Raw genomic sequence first — 26,663 nt, forward strand, 5'->3', positions numbered from 1 at the left:
TCCTTGAACAAAATTTCTTTGGTTTTCAGCATTCACTAATTCTGATATCTGTTCTTCACCTTAGTGGTTGGGACTATGAGGAAAAGGTTTTGGGAAATTCTTGGATATGAGAAAGAAAAGAGTAAGCCAAAAATTAGAAAAGACAAGGTGAAAGACATAATTTACTCCTTTTGTGGTTTTATCTATATCTAACCTGTGTCTTAATGTATAAAAGATTTGTGTTCTTGGGAAGTTAAAGGACAATACCTGAATTTAAGTGTGCAAATTCTTACCTAATCATAAGAAAAAAATAAAATTCTTCAACATCAAAAAACTAAGTCTTGGAATGATTTAATGAGGGAGATTATAAAGTCTATCTGTTTGTATTTATATGTATCTGCATTTATACATGCATGCATTATATATGTATGTATCTACAGCCTTTTTTTTAACATTCTTAGTTTATTAATCCTCTCATGAAAAATCTGCACAATCACCACAGATAAAGCCACTGCAGCATCTTTACTCCTTCTGTTGTCCAGTCTCCAGCTCACTTTTTGCCAGCACCAACATTGGCTTTCGCAGTCCCCCTGACTTTCTTCATTCTGTTCTTGCGTTCTTTTCGCTGTTTTCTTGAGGTCTTTTTCTTCTCATACAGACCATGTCTTGCAAGTCTATGTTTGGGTTCATTTTTCTTTGCATAATCCAAGGAATCATAAATCATGCCAAAGCCAGTTGTCTTGCCACCACCAAAATGGTTTCAGAATCCAAATACAAATATGACATCTGGTGTGGTCTTGTACATTTTGGTTAGTTTATCCTGAATTTCTGTCTTAGGTACTGTTGCCTTTCCAAGATGAAGGACATCAATAACCGTTTGTTTGCACTGAAGTAGTCGGTTGGTCATGAACTTCCTGGTCCAAATAGTTACTGTGTCATTCTTGATGGTGGCCGAGCTTCAAGCCTGTATCTACAATCTTTAGTGAACAAACATTACTTGTTCTTGGGGAGTCATGACTTCCGGGAAGTCTGTTACCTATCTTGAGACATTCTCTATGAAAGATCCACCTCACCACATCTCCCAGAAGTTTAGCAGAAGGCTAATAAAATATATTCAGACATTCATTAAAGCCATACCATAGTGGCTCAATATAGAGAATACTATACAGACAGACTTAAATATTGCTTTTGTTATTCCAAAGGTTTACCATTACTTGTGTGATATCTACAGGTTTGTATGTGCTAATTTTATTTTTTGGACCTGTTGATTTTAGTGGTTCAATTTTTATTCAACAATTTTGACTGCATTGGTTTCTTTGTCTTTTGGAATATAGAAATGGAGATGTTTTTGTTAAAACAATTCTAGAATTCTTTATAGTCAAAGCCTTCAATATCAAATAACAATTAAATTTTTAGTTTGCCTTTTAATGTTTTCTGTATTTCCCAGATAGGTTTTTATTACTTTGGTAATTAGGAAAATTAAATATGATATTTTAGGACTTTAAGAAGCAAAGTAAATGACTTCAAATAAAATCATCTAGTAAATCAAAGTGAAAACTTTGGGTACTTTAATTAAACTTAGAAATGTATGTGTATTTTTAAGCTAATGTTTTCAACATTTTTGTGGAAAAATAAAAGTTGTTTTAAATATATCTTAAATATAACATTACAGTAAAAAAAATAGTGGTATTTATTGCTCTGTGTTAGGACTATGGGTGATACTGGTTTTCTTTCACTATAATTTTCTGATATAAACTACAAAAATATGTATGTCAGAAGATTAAAAGCTAACAAACTTTTAAAGTTTTGTGAAAATACTGTTTCACATCAAATTATTTTTTAATTTAAAGAAACAGTGTATGAGCTTCAAAGTCTCACTGACCCAACTTTAAAAAACTGTATTGTATTTTGTAAGGAAAAGGCAGTAATGGCCAACAAAAATGTAGAAGCTTTACATAAATTAAGATTCATAGTCTTCAATTATAAATGAAATAATTCTATTCACATATTATTACTATTGATAATGTCCTTATTGTTTAATGCTTAATTATTTTGAAAATATTAAAATAGGACCACTTTTTGCTTGCCAATCAGGCTAAATGTTATGGTATTTTTTATATATATTTATAGTGTGATATAAAATATTGTTTGTTATAGGAAGGCAAAATATGAAATTCTCAGATGATTTATTAACTATATGATAAATAAATTGTTTGTCATTATAGCATGTTGGGAGATTTGAGGATCTACTATGTTCATGACTAAGGGACACTAACGTCAACAAAATAAAATGTGTGTCATAAGACATTAGAAATCTTGTTCTCAGTAGTTTATCATCTACATGAAGAATTTAGGTATAACTCATCTAGTTCATTACCAGTGTGTAGAATGCATGGGAGTCAGAATGCTTTTGAATGAGATAATATCTGAGGTAGAAGTGAATGATGAGCAATTCTTTAATCACTCCTTGTTCATATTTCTATACAAAGGTTAATTTCTTAAATAAGGTCTTCTGCTTTAATAGATAGTAATTTCAATGAAAATTATTTTGAATCATTTGTTCTCTAAACTATAAAACTATAATTATAATTATAAGCACTATAAATATAATTGAAAGCATTACAGTGTGGTACAGCAGAGTCTGTAGTATTAACTGAAAATGATCTTTGACAGTGGGACTTTATAGAAGAAATGCTTCGGCTCCCCCTTCAGAGCCCTCCAATAGCTCCATCTGTTTCAAGTGATTCTACTCCTCCTGTCTTCAAGAAGAGTCAACCTGCCTGCAGTTAATGGTGAGTGAAATTGAAATAAAATTAAAATTCCATTGAGGTTACAGAATTAGGCATCTCACTTCTTTTCTCTCTCTCTCTCTCTCTCTCTCTTTTTTTTAAAAACAAATGTCAATATGCATTGCTTTTGCTAGAACACTATTCACTAAGATCTCTTCAGCATGGTGATAAGTATATTTTGGTACTTTCATTTTACTACAGTATAGCCCATTTTCCATAATTTTATCACCAAAAGTAATCTGCATGAGCACAGAAACAAACATGACAGTTCTATATTACCCACATTAAATAATTAGTAACATAAATTTGCTTCAATATGGATTTCCTGTCATGAAATGTATTAAATACTGATAAAATTTGATTTTAACACAAGCATATTTGAGGCCTCTCTTGGTTGTGTATTTCCAGTTATTATTATTTTCAGAACAATATATTCAATCATTCATTTATTTGATAAGACTCACCCATGACCTATTATGGGTAAATGGTCTTGATAGACATTGAGAAAGCAGAGTAAGTAGAACTCAGTATATAGTTCAAGAAGCAGGAAGAACAATCACTGGTTACAAAACATCATGACAAATATTCACAGATTTATGAAACAAGTGATGTGGAAGCACAGAAAAGAACAACTGATCATATTTGGGAAATCAAAGAGAATTTTGTATTCTGTGTGTGTGTGTGTGGAGATATGATGTTTGACATGTGTGATGAGATATTCTCCATGTGAGCAAACGAAGTTGCTTTGGTGAAGGAAAAATGTAAATTATACCAGTAGTATGTAGTGATTAAGAACTTGTAGCTTGGAATGTGACAAATTTAATTAGAATTGCAGTTTTCTCATTGAGTGAATCTTTGTGATCTTGACAAGTTACTTAATTTCCCTGAAGATAAATAGAAATAAAAACAACATCCATCTCATAAGCTTTCTATGATGATCAAGAAACCGACTTATAATATACCTAGCAATATAGCTAGCTTTGATAAATAATAAGTGATAACCAATTACTAATTTTTATATAGGGTTGAAAGTCAGTAAGTATCATTTAGATATTGACACAAGTAAAGAAATCAAAAGACAAATGTGTTTTTTTTAAAGATTTTATTTATTTATGTGACAGACAAAGATCACAAGTAGGCAGAGAGGCAAGCAGAGAGAGAGGAAGGGAAGCAGGCTCCCCGCTGAGCAGAGAGCCAGATGTGGGCTCGATCCCAGGACCTGGAGATCATGAACTGAGCCGAAGGCAGAGGCTTTAACCCACTGAGCCACCCAAGCACCCCAACAAATGTGTTTTTTTAAGTTGAATACAACTTCTAGAAAAATTAAAAATTGAGTGACATGTCAGTAACCCATTAAATAAGAATCCATAACATAATAATATAATTCATATAACAAAAGTGATAAATTTAGTAACACATTTAAATGTTAGAACATTATGAAATTATGAAGAGAATGAAGCTCAAACATAGGAATCATAGCAGTCAATGCGAGTTACACTGTCCTACTAAAGACAGATATATTTAGATGGTGTCAGAAATTAAGATCTAATTTATGCTTTATAATCTATGTGAAAAGAACTCACTAGATTTCTAATGATAAAACATATGTCATTTGAACAGAAATAAAGAAGAACAATAATAGAAGATGAAATAAAATTCAAAGACAAAAGCATTTAAATAGAATATTTTTGTCTTGTATGCACATTTAACGAGTGATTATTGGTCACACCACTCATGAGTGGCCTTTTTATGTGGACTGAGTTTCTTTAGGAGCTCCAAGGGAAAGCATCCTAAGAAAAAGAGCCAGGTAAAAACCAAGCCACTGTTGATGACCTGGCCTTGGAAATAAGGGTCATTTATCTAGGAGTGCAATTGTAGAGACTGTCACAGTGTTTCCTTCCTGAGTTCAGGGAAGGGGGAGTACCCCCACCTCTTGAGGGAGGAGTGGCAAAATCTTAGATGAGCATATGGAAACAGAAGCATTGCTCTGGCCATTCTGAGAGTCCACAGCCCATCAAAGTCTCATCAACTAGCAACAAATGTTCACATCCTTCAGACAAGCAAAATACACTCATTCTTTCCTCCAAGATTTCCCCAGCGTGTCATTTCATTATGGCGCCAGGCTGTATCAGAATGAAATGTTACCAAATAATTGATGCTTAAGAAGAGGTAAAGTTTATACATACTAAGTTTGCGTACCTAGAAATCATGAGAATCCATTCAGAAATTCTTTGAGGTGATAAGAAAGTGCAGTAAAGTAGCAAGTTAAAACATACAAAAATTATTAATACTCATTTCCAAGAAATAGCAAGTTTGAAAATAAGGTAAACAAATCTTTATAATAGCATATAAAATTGGTGTTAAAGATAGGTTAATATTGCCTAAAATAGATTGTACTATTAACAATATAAGTGGGCCTGGATAATTACTTGTAAAATACAATGAGAAAAAAAGCTTAATATCTTTAATACATGCTAAACTTCTAAAAAAAATAAGAGGAACACATCAAAAGAAAGAAGAGCAAAGAACATTAATAGGCACTGAAAAAAGAAAAGGAAATAAATAAATAAATGTTGGACCCACACTGCTGATTAACCTCTTCTGTTCATTGCTGCTGCCCCGCCTTCCTTTTACAGCTATTAATTCCTAGGAAATATCTTGTACCACCAACTCAACTTTAGCATCTGCTTCCAGAGAACCCAAACTGTGACAAGGATATAAATGTATTTTGAGTATAGTTTTTGGAACAAGTTTTACATTCTTACACATTCTCTATATCCAAATAACTTTACAACTGGAGATTTATTCTGAAGAAATAATATGAAATGCACTTTTGAGCATAGGTTATATATGCAAGGGTGTTAGTATCTTATATTAAAAGTGAAAACTGATAATTGTTTAAATAACTTTCAATTTTCCATTAATTTAAATTAATTCATTTAAAAATGTGTTGGCTATCCATATTTATTTGAAAAGGAGATGATCCTATAACTTTAAGTGAAGAAATTGGGTTATACAACAGTATTTTTTAAATGAATCCAATTATTTTAACATTTATATATTCATTTCTATTATTTAACATTTACAGTGTATAGAATATTTATACATTTGATAGAATTATTTGTGTGCTTAGATCTATATAATTATGTATGTTATATAGTTATAAAAGAATATATAGAGAATAATTTAAAAGAAAAAGATTTGAGGGGTATAACATAACATATTTTGCTATTTATATCTGGTGTGGGTATGGGCAACTATTATTTTCTTTGTAATTTTCTATACTTTTGAAATTTTCTACAATTGTTATAAATTATTTTTGTTTATAAAAAATATATACAAACTTATAGGTAACCACCCTTTCATATTCATGTTGATCTACTTACTCTTGCTACATTTGTTCACCTGAATTTTCTTTGCCAGTCACAAATAGGGGTATGTGTATATATAAAAATGAATGTCTGGGGAGCAGGGAAGTCCAAGATGGCAATATAGGAAGATCCTGAACTCACCTATCTTCAACAAAAACACCAAATCTATAACCGTATATGGGACAATTCCCTCTGAAAAAGACCTGAAAACTGGCTGAACCGCTTCTTTCCCACAAACAACTTAAAAAGGCCACATTGACATGGGTAGGAGAGGTAGAGACATGGTCTCACCAAAAACCCCACCTGTGGCATAGTGACTCACATTGAGAAGCATCTCGTGAATACGAAGTTTCACCCTGAGAACCAAGGGGTTCATGTCCCACATTAGACATCCTAACTCTTAGAATCTGTACTAGAGATGAACCTCATAATGTCCAACTTTGAAAAACAATGGGTCTAAAATTTAGGAGATCCAAAAGACTATAGGGAGCTGAGACACTGCTCTTAAGGGTTTGCATACACTCACTTGAAGTGGGACCCCACACAAAAGCAGCAGTTTGAAAAGCATTTAGATTATATGTAAAGATTCCTTTGTTAATTTTATTGACCGGAGGCCTATTGGGACTCTCTTAAGGGACAGAGGTGCTAGAAAGTACCATTTTGTGTCTTTTCCCTACTTTGCTAGTGCAGGCAGGTACATGTAGATACTGCAGTTTCCTGTTCACCCACTAAAGCTGTCATGAATGCATATCCCTCTGCTCCCCACTGCCTTGCTAAAATCAGTGGGCATCTGCAGTCTACACAAGGGATGCTCCTTAATAACCTAGCTCTGTTGGATAGGGGACTTCTGGTCTTGGGTCTCATGGGACTGAAACAACTGAAGAAAGAGTTTGTGGCAGACTGTCACACCCAGGGCATGACACACAAGACTGAACACATCCCCAGGCTTTATTTAAAAGAAGCATATCTACTTATCCAGGAGCCTTGGCCCAAGAGTCAGGATTCTGGTTTGCCAGACACCTAGATGCTAAAGAGGCACTCTCGGGAAATGTGGGCCAGTGGACTGCATCTTTGCACTTACCCTCAGTCTTGCTGTGGCTTGCTGGTAACTCCCAGAAAGGAATGCATACATTTGTCTAGAACTCTGATTTTTGCAACTGACACCAATGGGATAACTCCAGATAATTTGCTCTAGAGGCCAGCAGGATTTATGACTGGCGTCCCACAGGACTATATATATTTTCATACTTTAAAGCTGTTGCCTGAGGTTTTGGCTTCCAGTCAGCCAAAAACTAGATGCTGACTGAGACTCCCACCCTTTGGAACACCAGCGGGTCTTGGCACAACTTCAACAATTGAAACTTGTCAAGAATAAATCATGGGTGAGGTGCATAAATAATGAATTTTTGAACACAACACACAAATAATAAAATTAAATTTAAAAAAGAATAAATCATGATTTATTGACAATCACAAAGATTTGAGAGATAACCAAGAGCTAAGGCAAGATTGAACAATAAGGTTTATCTCCTACAAAAGTCCACTTCTTCAAGACTGGGAGAGGTACTTATTTCACTTAATACATAGAAACAAACACAGAAAGTAAAGCAGAATGAGGAAATAGAGGAATATGTTCCAAATGCAAGAACAAGATAAAGCCTCAGGGAAAAAAGTTCTTAATAAAATGAAGATACATAATTTACCTGATATGAAGTTCAGAGTAATGATCCTAAAGATATTCAACAAACTTGGGAGAAAAATGGATAAACACAGGGAAAACTTCAGCAAAGAGACAGAAAAAATAGTAAAGTACCAACAGAAGTCACACAGCGGACGAATAGAATCAATGAACTGAAAAATATACTAGAGGGTTTCAGTAGCAGACTAGATGAGCAGAAGAAAAGATCAGTGATCTAGTAGAGCATCAGAACTCACACAATAAGCCCCCCTCCCCCCCAAAAAGATTGAAAAATAGCAAGTTAGTTTAAGGGCACTATTTTCACATGAAGTTAAAATAGCATTTGTATCATAGGAGGAGAGAGAGAGGAAGAGCCAGAAAAATTATTTGAAAAAATAATGGCTGAAAACTTCCCTTACCTGGGCAAGGAAACAGATGTTCAGTTTCAGGAAGCCCAGAGTTTCAAATAAGATAAACCTAAAGAGACCCACACAAAGGCACACTATGATTAAAATGCCAATAGTTAAAGAGAGATTTTTAAAAGGAGAAAGAGAAAAGCAATTTTTTTTTATGTATAAGAGAACTCATATAAGGTTATGAGCAGATTTTTTTTAGCAGAAACCCTGTAGGTAAGAAGAGAGTGGTATGATTTATTTGAAGCACTGAAAGGAAAATACTTCAAACCAAGAATACTCTGTGTGGAAACGTTATCATTCAGAATTGAAATAAAGATAAAAAGTTTTCCAGAAAAGTAAAAACTAAAGGTGTTAAAGGTTAAAATGTCCTTGTAAAAAATGTTAAAGATACTTCTTTAAGCTGAAAGGTAGGGTACTGATTAGTAACAAGAAAACATAAGGAAGTGAAAATCTCAATGGTGAAGGTAAATGTAAAATAAAGGTAGTGGATAAATCATTTGTAGGGTTAGTAGGAAAGTTAGAAGATAAAAATAGTAAAAATAAATATAACCACAATAATTAAAGGAATATACAAAATAAAAAGACGTCAAATGTGACATCAAAAACATAAAACATAGGGAGTAGAAATATAGCTTTAGAATGAATTAGAACTGAAGTTATATTAACTTAAAATAGGCATATATGTGTGTGTATATATATATATATATGCTATTATATGTGAGCCTCATGAAAACCACAAAGCAAAAACCTATAGTAGTAGATAGATAAAAGATTATGATAAAGGAATCTAAGCACAATACTAAAGAGAGTCATCAAACCAAAAGAGAACTAAACAGAGAAAAAAGACCAGAGAGGAACTACAAAATGGCCATAAAACAATGAACAAAATGACAATAAATGCATGCCTATTAATGATTACTTTAAATGTAAGTGGAAAAAAATGTAAATGGAGTAAACTCTCTAATCAAAAGATATAGAATGACTGAAGGGATGGAAAAAACAAGAGCATTTAAATGCTGCCTACAAGAAACACACTTCAGATGTAAGAACACACACAGACTGAAAGTGAAGAGATGAAAAAAAAATTGTTCCACATGAAGTCAACACTAAATAAAGCTGTTACAGGTACTAAGTACCTGTACTTATATCAAACAAAATGGGCTTTAATCAAAAGTGTCTCTAAAAACAACAATCAAAAAAGGCATTGCATTATTGTAAAAGGGTCAATCCAACAAGAAAATATAGCATTTGTAAATATGCATTCAACATAAGAGTACCTAAATATACAAAAGCAAATATTGAAAGACCTAAAGGGAGAAATTGACAGCAATAAATTAATAGTAAGGGGCATTAATGCCTAACTTACATCAATGAATAGATCATTGAGACAGAAAATTGATAAATATTAGCCTCATCCAGCACATTTGATACACACAGAACATATTTACAATGTCCTTCTGAACAATTGTGCCAATGAAATAAACAAAGGAGAAATAAGAACAAATACATTGAGACAAATGAAAATAGAAATATAGCATCCCAAAATCTATGGGGCATAGGAAAAATAATTCTAAAAAAAGTTCATGTCAATATAGGCCTGCTTCAGGAAGTGAGAAAAATTTCAGATTAAAAATCTAACCTTATACTTAAGGACAGTAGGAAAAGAATAACAAATGGAGCCAAAGTTAGTAGAAAATAGGAAATAACAGAGATTAGAGTAGAAATAAATGAAAGATCAGGAACAAAGTAATGATCCCCATTAACACCACTTTTATTCATCATAGTATTAAACATCCTAGTGAGAGCAATTAGGCAACAAAAAGAAATAATGGCATCAAAATTTGAAAGAAGTGAAATGTCACTATTTGTGAATGACGTGATTTTATATATAAAAACCCTAAAAACTCTACTAAAAAGTTCTGAGAACTAATAATCAAATTCAGTAAAGTTGTAGGGTACAAAAATTCACAAAATCAGGTGCATTTTTATATACTGAAAATAAACTGTCTGAAAACAAACAATTCTTTTTACAATTACATTATAAAGAAAAAAAGTAGGGAAAGTTTAAGGTTGTAAAAAGGTTGTAAAAGACCTGCACACTGTAAACTATCAGACATTGATAAAAGAAATTGAAGAAAACACAGATAAATGGAAGGATATTTTATGTTCACAGACTGGAAGAATTAATATTGTTAAAATGCCCATAATACTCAAAGTAATCTGTGGATTCAGTGATACCCCAATCAAAACCCAATGATATTTTCCACAGAAATAAAACAACCTTAAAATTTTTATTATGTGAAACTACAAAAGACCCTCTTTAGAGCAAAGTTGGAGGCATCACTCTCTCTCATTTCAAACCATATTACAAAACTATAGTAAACAGAATGGTATGGTATTGGCATAAAAGCAAGATATGTAGATTGATAGACTAGAGTAGAGATCCCAGAAATAAACCCATATATATGTGGTTAATTGATTTATTAATATGTAATAAATAAATAATAGGGAAAGGGTAGTCTTCAAAAAAATACTATAGGGAAAATTGTGTAGCCACATGCAAAAGAATAAAAGTGGACCCCTATCTTATAACATAGACAAGAATTAACTCTATGGATTGAAGACTTGAATATAAAACCTAAAACAGAGACACCTGAATGGCTCAGTCAGTTAAGTGTCTACCTTCGGCTTGGGTCCTGATCTCAGGGTCCTGGGACCAAGCCCTGCATCCAGCTCTCCTCTCAGCAGGGAGTCTGCTTCTCCCTTTGTGCTATCTCTCTCTCACTCTCAAGTAAATAAATTTTAAAAAAACACTTAAAAAAATAGTCATCTATGTTACTATTAACTTAAAAAAAAAACCATAAAACCATAAAACTCCTAGAAAACATAGGAGGTAAGATACTTGACATCATTTTTGTCAATGATTTTGCTGATCTGATGCCTAAAGCAAAGGCAACAAAAGCAAACATAAACAAATGGGATTATATCAAACTAATAAACTTCTGCATCCTAAAAGACACTGTGAGCAAAATGAAAAGGCAACCTAGTAAATACAAGAAAATATTTGCAAATCAAATAACCAGTAAGGGCTTAATATCCAAGATATATAAAGAACTCATACAATTCAATAACCAAAAAACATAACCCATCTGATCAGATGGGTGGGGGATCTGAATAGACATTTTTCCGAAGAAGACATCAAGGTGGTCAACAGATACCTGAAAAGATACTTAAGATCAGTAGTCATCAGGGAAATGCAAATCAAAACCTTAATGAGATATTATCTCACACTTTTAAGGATAGCTATAATTAAAAACTAAAATGAAACAAAAAACCAGAAATGAAAACGAAAGAACAACAACAAAAGCAAACAAGAACACCCAAAAGATATGGAGAAAAGGGAACCCTTTTCTGTGTGCTGTTGGGAATTGTATGCATCCAGTTGCATCCATTGTGAAAAAGTGTGTAGAAATTCTTCAAAAATATAAAAATAGAATGATCACGTGAGTCAGCAGTTTACATCTGGATATTTATGCAAAGAAAATAAGAACACTAATTACAAAAGATATATGCACCCCTATGTTTATTGCAGCATTATTTATAATAGTCCATAAATGGAAACAACCTGTGTCCATCAATGAATGATTAGATAAAGAAGATGTAGTGTGTTTCTGTGTGGGGGGGTGTGTGATGTGTGTCTACATATATATAATGGCGTACTACTCAGCCATAAAAAGAGTGAAATCATTTGCAACAATAAAATTGAAACTTGAGGGTATTATACTAAATTAAGGAAGTCAGACAGAGAAAGACATATCATATGACTTTATTTATATGTGAAAGTTTTATATATAAAAAAAGAACAAAACTCATATATACAGAAAAATCCAATGGTGGTTGCTAAAGGGAAGATGGTGGTTGCATATCCACACTGGTGAGATGGTGAGGGGGTGTTAAAAGATACAAATGTCTAGTTATAAAATATATAAATCATGGAATTTTGTGACTATAGTCAATAATATTGTAATGCGGGGCGCCTGGGTGGCTCAGTGGGTTAAGCCGCTGCCTTCGGCTCAGGTCATGATCCCAGAGTCCTGGGATCGAGCCCCGCATTGGGCTCTCTGCTCAGCAGGGAGACTGTTTCCCTCTCTCTCTCTGCCTGCCTCTCTGCCTGCTTGTGATCTCTGTCTGTCAAATAAATAAATAAAATCTTTAAAAAAAAAAAATAATAATAATATTGTAATGCATATTTGAAAGTTGCCAAGAGAGTAAATCTTAAAATTTCTTAACATGAGAAAAAAATTTACTTGTTTTTTTATGGTGTTGAATGGTAAGTGGACTTACTGTGGTAACAATTTCACAGTTGATATAAATATCAAATCATTACCTGAAATTCATCTAATGTTGTACCTCAATAGTACCTCAATTTAAAAAAAGAGAAGTAGTATTCAGGCAATTAGAAGAATAAAAAGAAAAATCTACTTAGGCAATAAAATCTTTTCTAATAAAATCCTTGGTAGAAAAAAAGAAAGGAAAATATGAATGTGTAGGGTTAAATGTGTAGAGCTGATCTAAACAAAAAGGAGTTTCTTTTTTTTTTTTTTTTTCAAAAAGGAGTTTCTGGTAAAATATTTTTTACATTGCTATTGGAAAGATGAGAATTTGGGGGATATATTTAATATATGGCACAAAGTGATGTTGTTTTGATGAGTTATTACTATAATGTATCATCAAAGCCTCATCACTTTCATATAGTGCAATAACAATGTTTTTAAAAAAACAAAAAAATTTGAACATTCATCAAACTAATACTATTCTATGCTAAGTACCACAAAAAAAGATTATATTAGTACTCTTTTTTTTTAAGATTTAATTAATTTATTTATTTGACAGAGAAAGGCACAGTGGGAGAGGGAACACAAGCAGGGGGAGTGGGAGAGGGAGAGGGAGAAGCAGGCTTTCTGCTGAGTAGGGAGCCCAATGTGGAGCTCGATCCCAGGACCCTGGGATCATAACCTGAGCTGAAGGCAGATGCCTAACGACTGAGCCACCCCAGTGCCATAAACTAAATACTTTTAAAGACTATCTAATTTTTATTTGGAAAACATATTAAAACATTAAAAAAGATAATTTGGGTTATTTATTAAGCATTACCAGATCTAAATTTCTGAAATCTTCAGGGAATTAGGATAACTACTCATATTCTTGTAAGATTTTCGTTTCATTCCAATTTTTTTAATTAAAAAAGCAAGAAAAAATATATTGAAATCATGTAATATTTGATAATTTTTAAAATGTGTATTCCATTTTTGCTTTCATTTTGAAATTTAAACTCTTTTCTTCTGAAAACATAAAAGAATTTTACATCATAATTTTTGTTTTCAGGTAACTATGAAAAGGAATGCAATCATGTCATATTCAGTGAATGATTTTGTGGCTATGTTTCATTTATCATCCTCACTGAACCAGGGTATGAATATGCATAATATTGCTTTTTTTACTGAACTTTTACATTGTAATTTCACAAGTAGATGAAAAATGCTGTATTTAGGCTGTTGGCTGGATTCCCAGTCATTTTTTTTTAATCTTTTGATTTTCTGCAATTCAAGGGCATTATGGACTGATTTACTTTTTTTCTATGTATGCCCTGCCTTTTATAGTTAATTTAGAATGTGTCATTTCTAATGTCTTCAGTGAATAATAGAATCATGGTGTATAATCTCAATTCTTTTGCTTTGATTTTTCTAATCTAGAAAATCCTTCATATATTACTATAGCAATAAAATTACTTGTTTTTTTTGTTATTAGGAGCAAAGAAAAATTATGTATTGAGTTCATTTTTGCTGTACACAATAACTAGTTTACTTGCATTTACTAATCCAATACAGCAGTGTTTCTTTTTTTTTTTTTTTTTTTTTCCCTTTTGAGCATTAGCAAACTGAAAGCCACACACATGGTAGATACTGAGTCAGGATCCAAGCTTAGGTAGTGATGTTAGAGCCCTCAAGATCTTAACCCCTAACTTCTTCCAAAGAATAAGATAATAATCACATATCGACTTTATCCCTAAATGCCTCTATTCCTTCAATGACATTAAAAAATACTGAGTGCATACTATTTTTCAAACATTGTTTTGAGAAATTCAGGTGCAGAGTAAGTGCTACAGAAAAGGAAGTTTCTTGGGGTGCCTGGGTGGCTGGGTTAAAGCCTCTGCTTCGGCTTGGGTCACAATCTCAGGGTCCTGGGAGTGAGCCCCACATCGGGCTGTCTGCTCAGCGGGGAGCCAGCTTCCCCCTCTCTCTCTCTGCCTGCTTCTGTGCCTACTTGTGATCTCTGTCTGTCAAATAAATAAATTAAAAAAAAAAAAAGATAAGGAAGGTTCTTTCCCTTAGTTTGCTATTCTAATAGAAAAAGACAAATAACATGTGACCAAATAAGTAACATGGTTTGAGAAAGTGCTAAGTGCATCAAAGAACATAAAAGTGTCCTGGGATAGAGGTTGACTTGGGGGATATTATATGTTTGACTGAATAATCAGAGAAGGTTTTTCTGGAAAGGAAACATTTATTCATAGATCTGAAAGTTGAGAAGGACCCAGCCATATAAAGATCCTGGGAATGAGCATTCCAGATGGGGCAGACAATTAAGTTTAAGGGCTTTCTTATGAAAACAGGATTGGTGTTTTAGAGGAATACTACTACTAATAATAATAATAAATATTAATAATAATATATAGTATATAAATAATAAATGATGATGTTGATGGTTGGCCTACTATTATTTCAGGTAAGAGATTTAGCATTACTAGAAGTTTAAACATCCACTGATATTATAATATTAAAAAATAAAAAAAACAAACATATAATAAATATCAAAAACTACTACACCTTAAAATAAAGATAGTTCCTTTGAGATTATTATAAATGTATACATCCCTCAATCACTAACAGTGACTTAGATTTGAAAATCTTTTCAAGGGAGACAGGAGAGTCTTTGTTGAGATCCCATCTAAAATCCTACCTGATTTTTAGAGTGGATCTGGGTCAGGATCCAGAGAAGCACCAAGATTTAAAAGTATTGTGGGGAGGGGGTTTTGTGGAGAGAGAGATTTGATGGATTTTACTAGTACCCATGGGTTAACGTTCATTTTTTGTTGTGCTTAAGATATGGCAAATTTGAATACTTTAAACAGAAAAACACTTAGATAAGTTTTATTAAACACTTGCATTATAGTTAAGAAAGGCAATTTGTACAAACAGCTTGGGTTAGGGTGGCTTCTGCAAGATGCCTCCCAAAACACAAGATGAGGTAACTTTAAAGTAACCTCACACCTGAACACATATATACATATCAGAACCCTCAGATCATTAAACCCCTTTTGTCCTTGCCCTACTACTTTCAAAAAGTAATATCCTTTTATTTTATCCATTCCCTAATTTCCCAAAACTCAATATTTTCCTCTTTCCCTCAAACTTGATTTCCCTTTCCTATTCCTAACAAATAAAAGAGCCCTAAATCTCCTATTTTTTAATCTTCATTTCTTACTAATATAAATAAAAATACTGCAAGAGAAGCAAATAATACATTATATGTTAATTAAGAAATACCTCAAGAATAATCAAAGAAAATCAAACAAAAAAAGAATGAATCTATGTATGTATATATGCACACATAATTTATTGTGTATATATGATACATATTATATGCCATGTATTATGTATATAATATATATCATGGCTATGTTTGTAGTAATATTTATATATGCATTCCAAGGGAATGAAGGTAAAAAGTCAGTTCAGGCATAAGATCTCAGGTGGAAAATTATATCTAGTTCTGCTCTGCATAGTGTCCTTGAAGGATGTTAGTAAATTAGTATATATTCAGATTAGGAACACTAGAAAAAAAAGGAAACACTGTAATTGTGGCCTTTTACTATGTTTCAGGCATTAGTCTAGATGCTGTTATGTATATCATCTTACCCAAGCTTTATCAAAAAGCTGCAGTGGTAATATTTCAGTACACTTTTGCTTCAAAAAACCTAAAATGCCTTAATTTGATTAAAATCACATAACCCCATTTTAGTAATTTTAACAAGTACTTCAACAGCTAATTCAGATATATTCTGGCAACTTTCATGGTTGCTGTTGGGTATATTTAGCCACCAGAATGAGTCAGCAAACTATCAGAACAAACTGATGACCCTACCTCTCAGAATGCTAAAACTATTTGACACATTTGAAGAATGGAATATTTGGGGGGTTTGGCCCTCATGGTTTTAGGGCTCTCATTATGACTAGCATTCCAAACCTGTTAATAGTGGAGTCATCTCCAATTTGTGACCCAAATTCTAATATTTGGAATTCTGGAGAACTGAGAAAAACGTAAACTGACACACTAGAGTCTAGAACTGATAATCCGGATAGGAGTAGACCCTGGAATATTTACATTGGCTGAAGAAGAAGGAAAGTAGGTGGGAAGTGCCTAGGGTTCCCCTCCCTACCCTGGGTTTAATTTTCTGTTGCTTTTTTGACCCAGAATTTGTCCCCCTCACCCTAACCAAGTGTACCATGTGAATTCTACTTTCTGTTTTATTTCCCCACACTTTGTTGGTTCACTTGTTTGCTTTTGGTAAATTTATTTTAAATTTCTGAGGGCTGTTATTTATTCTCTACTTGCTGTTCTTATAGGTTATAACTTTCTATAGCTTGTTTTTTCTTCATAGCTACATAGGCCTAATTCAAGAATTACAGCCTATAATCAGGAAAATCTGACAAACATGGAAAGATAAATGTAGACCAAACCAGAACAAAGATAGGTTTTCTTCATAAAAATATCACTACCTGAAGTGTTATTATGCAATTATTTATTCATTTTCCATGTTTGTCAGATTTTCCTCATCATAGGCTGTAATTATTGAATCTTGTTTTCTATACCAGATTGATTGGTTTTTCTATTATTGTTTACCGAGTTTGTCATTTTTGTGCACAATTCACTTGTGGTATTAAGTCTTGGTCATATTAAAGATGCTTTATATCCCTATTTTCGTCAGTAAAATAATAAATGTCTTGTGCATAATACCTATGGGGTTACTTTTTGGTGCATCTTATCTGTCATTTGAGCTTTCATATCAAAGATTTATGCTTTTTTTTGCATTATGTTTCTCAGAATGAATATTTTGCACTTTTTATACATGGAGAGGTTCCAAAACTACTTTTTTCTAAAAATTTCACTTTTGGTTTCCATATCAGATGAATGTTTCTTGTCATTGGTTATAAACATGGACACTGTAATGCTTTCTATATAATACCAAACTCCTCCCCATTTTGCCTGCAATAGTGTAGTGCTTTTTAGTAATTTCATATTTATTGTTTGTCTGAACCACATACAAGACCAGTGCAAATACACTAATATTTTAGGATCCGTAGTTATTTTATCCAGTTAACAGATAATCAGATTCTCCTGCTTTTTCTATCACTTAAGAAGAAATATCTGTTATCTATACATAGACAGCATACACATATATTTGATATAGTTCAAAATGGTTCAGACAGTACAAATTCATATACAGACCTTTCTGATTCCTAATCTTTAGTTCTCCATTTCCCCTTCCTATCAGCACTATCATGAGTTTATACATGTTTATAAATAGACTCATTCCTCTTCTATACAAATGATTGCACTGCCTATACTGCTCCACACCATGTTAAGAATTCTAGACTAAGTAAACATCATTAGGAAATTGACCCTGGGATATCAGTGGTTTAACTAAGTAAGCTTATTTACTGGTTGTAGTTTATCCCCAATCTGTTGCTCACACATAGGAAGTGAAGAGCTCCAGGGCTGTGCTCTATTTGCTCAGTCACCTGGGCTGACAGTCTTTTTCTTTTGGATACCAAATGGAACACAGTCTCTGCCCTCCTCTTCAAAGGAGGGAGTAGAGAAGGAAATCATTCATAAATGATTAAGGGCCTCAATTAAGTCACTCAGAAACAGTTACAGTGACCTATGTCTCTTATGTTCACAGCCCTTGACCATACCTAGTCATACAGTTCTGAAACAGCCAGAGAACTGGGCAAATGGCCCTCCTAAAAAAAAAAAAAATGCAGCCTTCACATGCCCAGAAAATAAGATATATTGGACATTAGTCTACCACTTGCAACTCAATTTTTTTTGTTCAAATATATACAAATATATATGTTGAATATATGCATGTATGTATATATATACACATTTATGAATATATGTGTACATACACAAACATGTGTATATGTATGTATATCCTGTAGCTCATTCTGTGTTTCATAAATATATCTCTGATTTGGAAGGTTAAGTGATGTCTCACTGTATGAAAATACCAAATTTTACTTACCTAGTCCTGCACTAGGTTGTTTCCCATCTTTTGCCAGTATAAAAATGCTGGGTGGCTCAGTGGGTTAGGCCGCTGCCTTCGGCTCAGGTCATGGTCTCAGGGTCCTGGGATCGAGTCCCGCATCGGGCTCCCTGCTTGGCAGGGGTCCTGCTTCCCTTCCTCTCTCTCTGCCTGCCTCTCTGCCTACTTGTGATCTCTCTCTGTCAAATAAATAAATAAAATCTTAAAAAAAAAAACTCATTTAAAAAATGCTGTAGTGAATAGTGCTGGGATATATTTCTGGAAATGGAATTTCTGCAGCAAATTATATGTTCATATAAAAATTTGAAACATACATGTTTTAAAACCATTGATATTTTGGGGGGCACCTGGGTGGCTCAGTTAGTTAAGTGTCTGCCTTTGTCTCAGGTCATGATCTCAGGGTCCTGGGGTTGAGTCCCAAGCTGGGCTCCTCACTCAGTGGGGAGTCTGCTTCTCTTTCACTCTCTCACTCCCCCCACTCATTTTCTGTCTCAAATAAATAAATAAAGTCTTTTTAAAAAGTGAATGTTTTCTTTTATATGTATTGTGTGTGTTTTCAGTATATTTGCCTCCTTTTTTGATTTTGATTTTTTGGAACTAATTTACATGTTTTTTGGACTTGTGAAAATTCATGTTGAGTTATTTGGTTATATCTATTAATATCTATTAATATAAATATAAATGACCTTTGTAACAAATGCCATCCTTTGTCACATTTCAAAGGCCTGTGTTGAATTTGTGTTTTATTAAGAATGTAACCTTGTTTTCGTTTTGTTGGTATTGTTGTTGTCCTTCTTTTTATCTCTGGATTTTGTAATTACTTTGTTTTTTGTATACATCATGGTATTAAATTTTGCTTTGGAATTCAATTTATTTTTTTCTTTTAGGAGACAAATTTTCAGTTTACAGTAATTATCAGATTCAGTCTCTGTTTTACCATATGTTAGTATCGTCTTCCCCTCTTAAATAGCCTTGTGATTTATTTTCTGTTTCTCCATTAATTTCTTTTTATAATTAGGAAGAAGCTTACTTTAGTACTTTCCTTTTCAGCTATCACTTATAAAACACATATACTTTCATTTATTTTCTGCTATGAATTTCCTGCTATGACCAGTGATAAAAGTAGTATAATTCATTTTCTCCTCCTTTCCCTTCTTTACACATTTTGATTAATGATATTTAATTGATTCTTAGTTCTAATAATTAAAATATCAGTTATAAATGATATATTTTGATACCTTACATATAACATTAGAGGATTTTCAGAACTCCTGCATTATCTTACACCCTTTTCTGTTTCACATCCAAGTTTTATTAGTTGTATCAATTTCTACCTTGTCAAAAAATATAAAAAATATATATTCTTATTAATCCATCCTAATTTTGTTTTATTTAAGTAAATTCATAATCATATGTAGCTCCTCTTGCTGTATATTATCTTTGTTGTTTTTGTTAGAAATTTATCCCATAGAGTCTAAGAAAATTCTTTTTTTTTTTTTAATTTCATTTATTTATTTGACAGACAGAGATCACAAGTAGGCAGAGAGGCAGGCAGAGAGAGACGAGGAAACAGGCTCCCTGCTGAGCAGAGAGCCCGATGTGGGACTCGATCCCAGGGCCCTGGGATCATGACCTGAGCTGAAGGCAGAGGCTTTAACCCACTGAGCCACCCAGGCTGATACTCATGGGAACAATATTCTTAAGTTTTTTTCAGGATCTCAACTACCTATTTTTCTATTTATTTTCAATTTTTTGTCCAAACTGCAGCACTTCAGAGTGAGAGTGGAATGCTGCTAATAACTATACCAGGACAATGGATTTCAACTCAACTGTACTTCAGATGAATAAGAATGTATAAAGATTCCATGATTTTAATATACACATTACAATATTATCTTTTTTCTAAAACAGCACTCTTATTTTCCAACAGTTCTTTTTAAATTTTCTTCAGAAATAAGAAAACATATTCTGCAAGCTATAAATGGTAAACCTAATAAAACTCTGAGGTAAAATAAGTTTTTAAATTATATTTTAGAAAAATATGTTTCATTCCATTATTTTATCCCAAACCTCCAACTTGAGGACCACAATTGAATATACATGTTGGATCTTCATTTTCTTTCCTTCATATATGTATTTTTTTCCTTAAAAAATTATTCATATATTTCCATCTTATTGTTCCTAGGTTTATTATTTTTATTTTCTATTTCTCTTATATATTTTCACATTGTCTTATCTTTCTTATGATGCTTCCAATTTTGCCATAATTTATATATTTTTTTTCTTTTCAAACTACCCTGAACTCCGGTAGCTCATATTCAATCTCTTCTGTATATCTCTTTTCAGGGTACTTGTGTTTCTGCTTTGTGCTTTCTACTTAAATACATAAATGATTATTTCATATGTTCTCCCCCTATTTATGGTCATTTTGATTATTCAGTCACAATTTACAGTAACATTTTTGTGATAAATATTCTTCTAGTGTTAGTCTTTCACATTGCCTCCTTTTTCAAAAAATTTTGGATATTATATTTCAAATCATCTCTTCCTTTTTAAAATAATACTCAGCTTTGAATCCATTGAGTTTTCCCTAGAACAGTAATTTGTAGAAGGTTATTGTAGAAATCATGCCAAGTCTTATCCTAGGCTAGTTTTTTTCCCCTTGTGACCTAGGAAATTATATGTGAGTTTTTCACTTTTTACTTCATCCTAGACAATGGCAATAGATAGCTGTGGTAATAACAAAACATACTGTCTTATCCTAACTTTTGTATTTCTGTGAAATTTCTCCATTTCATTCTTATCTTTATCTTTTTTTTAATGATTTTATCTATTTGTTTGAGAGAGAATGAGAGAGAGGGAAAGAGCATGGGGAGGGGTTAGAAGGAGAAGCACACTCCCTGCTGAGCAGGGAGCCCAGATGCTGGACTTGATCCTGAGACTCCAGGATCATGACCCGCACTAAAGGCAGTCACCTAACAAACTGAGCCACCCAGGCGTCCCTCATTATCTTTAATGTGTATTTTCACTGGATATAGAAATCTTGGTTGAGAGATTTCTTTAAAGCATTTTGTAGATGACATTCCATTATCCTCTACCTCCTTTTTTTTCTAATCAGAAATCAACAGTAATTCATATCGTTGTTCTCTTACAAGCAATGTGTCTTTTTGTTGTCTCCTTTCAAGATTTTGCTCTTTATCTCAGGCTTTCCTCAGTTTGATTGTAATGTATCCAGTGAGGTTTTCATTATAATTATCTTGGTTAGCATTTAAAATTATTCATAAATAACCACCTTAGTTGGGATGATTATTTAATTTTGTTTTTTTAAACTACATTTGGAAAATATTCTTTTTTCTTTTCTTTTTAAATATGGAGTGTTTCATGGATTTTCATGTCATCCTTGCACAGGGGTCATGCTAATCTCTACACCATTAAATTTAGAAAATATTCTGATATGTATCTAGTATTCTTTCTTTATACTCTATTTCCTTTTCTATTTAGATTCCAATTCCATATGTATTTGCATATGAGTGGACAAAGCATATGAATAGATAAAGACATAACATACAAAATGTTAGTATTGTATGAAATAGCCTTTAAGGTAAAAAACATTAACAGAAAATAATGAGGGTTAGTTCATAATAATAAAAACTTTAATTTACCAAGAACTAATAATAATTTTAAACTCTATTTATTTAAAAACATAGCCTAGGAGTATATAAATAAAAATTTTCATAACTACAGAGGAGAGAAAAATCTCAAAACCATAGTGTAAAATCTTTAATATACTTCAGTATGTGACAGAAAAATAGGACAAGAAAACAAGCAAAAATATTATTACTAAGCAATTCTGTTCATTTCTATTAATACTACATTATCTTAAAAATCTATTTTTTCTAATAGTATCATATCTGCATCAGCTTTCTTTTTTAATTTTTCTTTATTTATTTATTAAAGATTTTATTTATTTATTTGTGAGAGAGAAAGAGAAAGAGCATAAGCAGGGGGAGCAGCAGGCAGAAAGAGAAGCAGACTCCCCACCAAGCAGAGAGCCTGATGCAGGACTCAATTTCAGGACCATGGGAGCATGACCTGAGCTAAAAGCAGATGCTTAACCAACTGAGCCACCCAGATGCACCTTTTTAATTTTTTTAAAATATTTTATTTATTTATTTGACAGAGATCACAAGTAGGCAGAGAGGCAGGCAGAGAGAGAGAAGAGGAAGCAGGCTCCCCATAGAGCAGAGAGCCTGATGTGGGGGGCTTGATCCGAGGACCCTGGGATCATGACGTGAGCTGTAGACAGCGGCTTTAACCCACTGAGCCACCCAGGCGCCCCTGCATCAGCTTTCTTTTTCTTAGTACTTATATACTCTCTATTCATCCACATTAGTCATTCTTTATTCTTTATTTTACATTTGTATCTTGTAAACAATTTACAGTTGGACTTTTAAATCCAATCTCAAATATTACTGTTTTAATTAGTGTATTTATTCTATTCATTAATATCATTAGTCATGTTAGTTGTATATTCACTGACTTAATTTTTGTTTTCTATTCATTCCACCGTTCTATTTCAATTTTTTCTCTTTTGTGTTACTTTTATGATTTTTTTCTACTTGTTTAAATTTTTTAAAAAAATCTTGAATGTACTCTTTCATTTAGTTGTCAGAGTGTAATAGTGAGATACAATAATACTGCTATACTTGTCTTTGATCCCTCATTCTAGACACAGAGCTCCTAAAACCTTGGAATTTCCTGAGTGATAGGAGTAGCTTTTGTTATGCATAATAAGACTCTTTAAGCCATATCTGAGTTCCTGCTAAGATGACTCCCAGTGGGCCCCTAGATAGCTTCAGATGGGGCCTGGTTGTCAGAAGAACAAATAGGCCCTGATCTCTGAGATTTAGTTAATCGCCCATGGCCAATGATTTAATCAATCTTGCCTATATAATGGCACTTCCATAAAAATGCTGAAGAGTGGTATTTGGAGAGCTTCCAGGTTGGCAAACATACTGAGGTGCACACCTGGAGAGAGGATGGGAATTTTGTGCCTCTTTGCTTATGTGTCCCTATGCCTCCTTCTTGGATTTGGCTATTCCTGGGTAATAATTTTTATAATAAACCAGCAGTAGTGAGTAAAGAGACTTCCTGAGTTTTGTGAGCTGTTCTAACAAGTTATTGAACCGAGGAGGGTTTTGTGAGAGCCCCCAGTTTATAGCCGATCAATAAGAAGTAGGAGAGGCCCAGGACTTGTGATTGACATCTGAAGCTGGGGACAGTCTTGTGGGTCTGAGTCCCTAACCTGTGGCGCTTGCCTCAACTCCAGTAGTTGTTGTTAGAATTTAATTGAATTGTACACCGATGGCGTTCAGAGAGTTGGAGAACTGGTTATTAGAATGGGAAAAACCCACTCATTAGTGTCAAAAATATTGTGTATAAAAACAATTCATACACGGAAGTTACAAAATCTGTACAAAACTAATTAAATCTAAAGTAAACCAAACCCTAACAATACCACCCCCTCAAGGAAAGAATTGTAAACATTTTATCTTTCCTGGATCTCTCCTGTTTACTGTTATGTTTGTCATGTTTTCTAGTCTTTGTCTTGTTTGATAGGTGACACACCAGGGTGGAAATGATACTTCGGGGTGTGTTGGATTGCTGATTTCCTTTCATTTCAGCCTCACACTGCAGGCGTCTCAAGTTAATTTGGGAAGTCACTTCTAAGGCTGCGTGACTTGTTCAGGCCCTGGCCTCAGACATCTGTTTCCTCCTACCAGACTCCAAAACTGAAGTCAACTTGCCCTGAGTAGATATATCTTGCACTGTGTAACTTCAATGTTCCTGTGCTCCACTGGCTTATATGGGAACCTCCTTTCCCTTTTGTTTTGACATGTCCTTTACTACCTTTGCAGATTTTTAATGTTCTTAAAAAACTGTACATTTAAAATCCACCAGTGTTCATTGTTTTCATTAAGAGAAGGACCTAATTCATAATGACTCCCCCCCCACTAGAATTCAGCTCCAAGAAGGTATGTTTATGATGTTTTCTGGGAAGGTCCCAGTTAATATTTTTAAGTAATAATTTAATCCATAATAATTAATAATTTAATCCATAACTTTCTCATATATGCATATCAATCTCTCTCCATTCCTCCACATCCCCCTCTTCCCTGTGTGCTCCTAAGTTGTGTCCACAATTAGGTTAGTAGCATAAGAGCAGGGTTGTTTCATATTAATTTTATTTTATACGTTATTTATATATATTTATTTCATTGTACACCTATAACAACTAGAAAAGTGTACAGAATAAAAACATTCACTATCCCCTTATAATAACATTTTCTACACAAGAACATGGTTATGATGAAAACAAACTAAAAGTTTTTTATTATATTCACTTTATGCTATAATTTATAGTGATCTTTCCTGAACAGTAGAATATTGTACTTCTCTAGAAAAAGTGAAAAGAATACTTGAAGGTCAGCCAAAAAGCATATTCTTATGGGTAAAATTACAATGTTCATTAGGTTTTAAGTTCAAAGACTCATTTTAATTTCTCTGTGAATGTATATGGTACTCAAGTATATTGCATTTCAAGTATTTCACAGTTTGACATGAAAATGTCAAGTTATTTTGGAGTTCACATCATTCTTGAAAAAGAGACAACAATTTTAATCCTATTATTTTGGCATTTCTTCTTGTCAGAATAATTTCATGGAGCACCCTTATACTCTTTTCTGTGTGTGATTTCTCTCTAACTGAAACAATAGATTATAGTTTGACAAAAGAATGATTCTTTTTTCAATCAGGTTTCAGTTCACTTTGAAAGAAAATTGCTTTTACTCCTTCCTTACAAAAGAAACTATGATGTTTGAAGTTAAACAAAATGACCTAGTAGAAAATATGTCAGGTTAGAGCTGTAAGATTTAGAACTACAAGAGCTACATGATTTGTCATACTGAATTTTCAGAATATGGCGGAAACATCGATTCAAATATTCTCCAAAAATATCTTACCGTATTCACAAAGAAGCCATAGTGTGTATTTTTTTAATTGATGAGATATTTACAAAAGGAATTTATATACCTGGTTAAATTGCTTAGTAAAATGCAATGTTAATATAACTCAGGACCCTTTTACTTACTTAAAAAATGAATCCTATATTTGTATAGTTAAAGTGGAGTTATAAGTTTTGAATTACAAATCATAAAACTGGAGAAGGTTTAATTTAAATAGAACAGAAGAGATCAGCTAGTCAGACTCTTGAATTTAAATAAGGGCAAATTGAGGCTTACTGTAGATAGGAGAATAATAAAATTAATGGCTTAAATAAAAGTTTAAGAATTAACCATCATTCTTTTATTTGTTTTATTAATAGAAGTATTACAGTGTTATTTACATTTTAAAAAGTTCTTGATTTAGAACCTTTTAGAAATGGAAAGACACATCTCTGACATTAGTAATAGATACTTCCTTCTATTGCAGAAGCAGTGCATCTGTATGTTGTTTCTTTTATTTAAAATTTTATATAGCAAATGTGTAGAAGAGAATAGAGAAGTTGAATATGATCATCTATGTACTAAAGTTAGAATTTATCCCCATTTATTTCAATACCTAAATATCTGGAGAATCAAATCATCACAGTTTTTTTCATGCTGTGGACTATACAACCCTAGCACAAGCATTTACACTGAAATCGGAGTGAAATGGTGGCCCATGAATCATGCAGAGCACAAACAACAGGACCTCAGTCAACCTTTCTCCAAGAATTAGTTGTTATTCTGTATTTAGATTTATGTGGTTTTCAATCTTGCTTCACACATGTATCCTCAATTTATCGAACAGGAGTTCATTAGAGGTATGAAGCAGAATTACCTATTTTTTTCTTGAAGTACAGTCTTCAGCCATTCTATAATATGATTCTTTTCTCCTACTCTCAAACTTCATGATTTAACTTATTTAATATTTATGGATTCATGACACAGTTTTGGTAACTTGTGTTTCTAGAAAAAACGCACACATCTGTAATCAATT

The 26,663-nt window shown here is 32.9% G+C and overlaps 1 non-coding gene and 1 pseudogene across 1 annotated transcript; both read right to left on the minus strand.

Moving 5' to 3' along the window:
- Positions 1 to 421: 421 nt before the first annotated feature.
- Positions 422 to 6,515, minus strand: LOC122890396 (annotated as a pseudogene).
- Positions 6,516 to 21,986: 15,471 nt separating this feature from the next.
- On the minus strand, positions 21,987 to 22,090 carry LOC122890766. Its single transcript, XR_006381189.1, has one exon. It is a non-coding gene; the product is annotated as a U6 spliceosomal RNA (small nuclear RNA).
- Between the last annotated feature and the right edge of the window lie 4,573 nt (positions 22,091 to 26,663).

This window comes from Neovison vison, chromosome 11 (genome assembly GCF_020171115.1).
Source record: "Neovison vison isolate M4711 chromosome 11, ASM_NN_V1, whole genome shotgun sequence".
NCBI classification, from domain to species: Eukaryota; Metazoa; Chordata; class Mammalia; order Carnivora; family Mustelidae; genus Neogale; species Neogale vison.